This window comes from Tursiops truncatus, chromosome 8 (assembly GCF_011762595.2).
Source record: "Tursiops truncatus isolate mTurTru1 chromosome 8, mTurTru1.mat.Y, whole genome shotgun sequence".
Taxonomy (NCBI): Eukaryota; Metazoa; Chordata; class Mammalia; order Artiodactyla; family Delphinidae; genus Tursiops; species Tursiops truncatus.
In genome coordinates this window covers 22,496,237-22,500,221 of record NC_047041.1, presented here as the reverse complement: position 1 = coordinate 22,500,221, position 3,985 = coordinate 22,496,237, and the positions used below count along the sequence as shown (strand labels likewise).

Below are 3,985 nucleotides of genomic sequence, written 5' to 3'. Positions count from 1 at the left end.
AAGAAGGAAACTGAGTGAAGAAATTGAACTTAAATCTGAAAGAGATGGGCTTAATATTTATCAAGCATCTCTACCTAGGCTAAAATATTTAATCCTTTCAGAGCCATCTGAGGCATAGGTGTTATTATTACTACTTTATAGATGAAGAAACCAAGGCTTAGGAAGTTAAGTAGCTAACTGAAGGTCACACAGCCAGAGAGTGGCAGGAGCAGGATGCAAACATAGGTGTATTTTTCCTGATTCCAAATTCTGTTCTCCTTCCTAAGGCATCTTAGTTACCATTGGAGCCATTTTACAGATAAGAGAACCAATAATTAATTTCTTCTATCCTTTGACAGGTAAGAAAACTGCACCTCAGAGTAATTAAGCATGTTCCCAAAGTCACATAATTACTTAATGCCACAGAATTCAAACCTACTTTTTCACAACAGATTTACCACCAGATCACAAGTATCACAACTAAATCTAAGCCAAAATGGGAAAGAAAACGATTCATATCAATATTGTTGTCACCAGACACATAGATTAGAGCAAGTCTACCACCACTGGCCATCTGGTCTACAAATGTGGTGGGATCAACAAAAGAGCCAAAGAAAAAATTTGAGAATGAGGCTACTGATATGAGAAAGGACTCCTTCAAGTATGCCTGGGTATTGGGCAAACTGAAAGCTGAACATGGGCTTGGTATCACCACTGATATTCCCCTGTAGAAATTCAAGACCAGCAAGTAGTATCATTGATGTCTCAGGACACAGAGACTACCCAAAACATGCCTATAGGCACACCCTAGGCTGACTGTGCTGCGCTGACTGCTGCTGCTGCTGGCATTGGTGAAGTTGAAGCAGGGATCTCCAAGAATGGGCAGACCTGTGAGCATGCACTTCTGGCTTACAGACTGTGGGTGAGACAACTAATTGTTGGTGTTAAAATGGGTTCCACTGAGCCACCTGGCAGCCAGAAGAGATAAAAGGAAATCATTAAGAAAGTCAGCACCTACATTAAGAAAATTGGCTACAACTCCAACACAGTGGCACTTGTGCCAGTTTCTGGTTGGAATGGTGACAACATGCTGCAGCCAAGTACAAACATGCTTTGACTCGAAGGATGGAAAGTCACTCATAAAGATGGCAATCAATGCCAGTGAAACCACGATGCTTGAAGCTCTGGATTGCATCCTGCCACCAAGTCTTCCAACTGACAAACCCTTGCGTCTGCTCCTCCAGGGTGTCTACAAAATTGACGGTATTGGCACTGTCCCTGTGGAGACTGGTGTTCTCAAACCCAGCATAATGGTCACCTTTGCTGTAGTCACCATTACAACTGAAGTCAAGTCTGTTGAAATGCATCCTAAAGCTTTGAGTGAAGCTCTATCTTGGGACAAGGTGGGTCTCAATGTCAAGAACATGTCTGTCAGAGATGTTTGTTGTGGGGCTTCCCTGGTGGCACAGTGGTTGAGAGTCTGCCTGCCGATGCAGGGGTCACGGGTTCGTGCCCTGGTCCGGGAAGATGCCACATGCCGCGGAGCGGCTGGGCCCATGAGCCATGGCCGCTGGGCCTGAGCGTCCGGAGCCTGTGCTCCACAACGGGAGAGGCCACAACAGTGAGAGGCCCGCGTACCACAAAAAAAAAAAAAGATGTTTGTTGTGGCACTGTGGCTGATGACAGCAAAAATGACCCACCAGGGACTTCCCTGGTGGCACAGTGGTTAAGAATCTGCCTGCCAATGCAGGGGACATGGGTTCAATCCCTGGTCCTGGAAGATCCCACATGCTGTGGAGCAACTAAGCCCATGTGCCGCAACTACTGAGCCCACATGCCACAACTGCTGAAGCCCATGTGCCTAGAGCCCGTACTCCGCAACAAGAGAAGCCACAACAATGAGAAGCCCGCGCCCGCAACGAAGAGTAGCCTCCACTCTCCGCAACTAGAGAAAGCCTGCACGCAATGACCAAGACCCAGCGCAGCCAAAAATAAATAAATAAATGATCTACCAATGGAAACAGATGGCTTCACAGCTCAGGTGATTATCTTGTACCATCCAGGCCAAATCAGTGCTGGCTATGCACTTGTGCAGGATTGTCAAATAGCTAATGTTGCTTGCAAGTTTGCTGGGCTGAAGAGGAAGGTTGACTGCTATTCTGTGAAGAAGCTGGAAGATGGTTCCCAATTCTGTAAAGCTGGTGATGTTGGCATGGTTCATTTGGTTGCTGGAAAGCCCATGTATTTTGAGAGCTTTTCTGACAATCCTCCTCAGGGTCATTTTGCTGTTTGTGACATGAGACAGACGTGTCTTGGGTGTCGTCAAAGCAGTGGATGACTCAGAAAGTTCAGAAGGCTAAGTGAATAATATCCCTAATACCTGACACCCCAGTTTTAATCAGTTGTTGAAGAACATTATCAGGATTGTTTGTTTCTGTTGGCCATTTAAGTTTAACAGTAAAAGATTGGTTAATGATAATGCATTGTAAAACTTTCAGAAAAAAAAGGAAAATATGTTGTGGACCATTTGTTTTTGTGTGCGTATGGCAGTTTTAAGTTATAAGTTTTAAAAATCAGTAATTTTTAATAGAAACAATTTGACTAAAAATCTGTCACAGAATTTTGAGACCCATTAAAATAAAGTTTAATGAGAAACCTGTGTCCTCTTTTGGTCAAGACTGTAAATTCCTATAGTATGACTTAGGTAAAAGATTTAAGTAAGCATTTCCTATCAGCTATTTTTGGTGTTTTATAAGGAACCTAAATGCCCATTGACAGATGAATGGATAAAGAAGATGTGGTGTATATATATATATATATATATATATATACACACATATATATATATATATACAATGGAATATTACTCAGCCATTAAAAAGAATGAAATATTAACATTTGCAGCAACATGGCTGGACCTAGAAGTTATCATACTAAGTGAAGTCAGTCTGACAAAGACCAATATCATATGATATCACTTATATGTGGAATCTTAAAAAATGATACAAATGAACTTATTTACAAAACAAGAATAGACTCACACACATAGAAAACAAAGTTATGGTTACCAAAGTGGAAGGGGGAGGGGGAGGGATAAATTAGGGGTTTGGAATTAACAGATACACACTACAATAGATAAAATAGATAAACAACAAGGATTTACTGTATAAGACCGGAAACTGTATTCGATATCTTACAATAACCTATAATGGAAAAGAATCTGAAAAAGAATAGATATATGTATGCATACATATAACTGAAACATTTTGCTGTACACCTGAAACAATTGCAACATTGTAAATCAACTATACTTCAACTTAAAAAAAGGCCAAATTCTGCAATATTAATGTCCATGTGCTGCACACAAAATTTTGTGTAGTCACATAAACAGTGAGTAAATTTTTTGGTATAATCTCAAATTTTAGTTTCGCGGTTATTGGAATGTGCATTCTCAGATTTACAAATTTTGAAGTAGTTTAAAGAATCTAAAGTGTAAGGCTTAAATAGTAATAACTGCCCTGCTAGAGTTCATTATATCTAGATTCTAGGAAAAATAAAGGTGCTGGGAGTTGAAGAAAAAAAAAAATTCAAACCCAGGACTTCTAATTTCTTCTCCAGGACTCTTTGCATTTTACAGGTAATTGTAACATCTACTAAGTCCAGTGTTTATCATTTTGTAATGTCATTTGTAACCTTTGTAGAGCATTTATTACTTAATTTAGATGACATTCAGGGTCAAATTGACTCTTAAAATCTAGACAAGACTGGTCTCCAGCATACCTCATGTTGAAAGTCCAAATCCCTGTCCAAGATTTCTGTGCATTCCTGGGGGGCTTATGTTCTCATAACTGTCTCCTGCTTCAGCTGACTTCTTGTTCTCCACTTGGTATCTTGCAACTTGCTCATTACTGCATGGGTTTTTTAGCTACCTTTCTTAGTTTTACATACACACACACACAAATAAAATTATGCACACAAAGCCTTTGTGTAGCAGATGTTACAAAAC

The 3,985-nt window shown here is 40.3% G+C and overlaps 1 pseudogene; it reads left to right on the top strand.

Annotated features, from left to right (window-relative positions):
* Positions 1-475: 475 nt before the first annotated feature.
* LOC101324752 (elongation factor 1-alpha 1-like) lies at positions 476-2,339 on the top strand (annotated as a pseudogene).
* Positions 2,340-3,985: the final 1,646 nt, after the last annotated feature.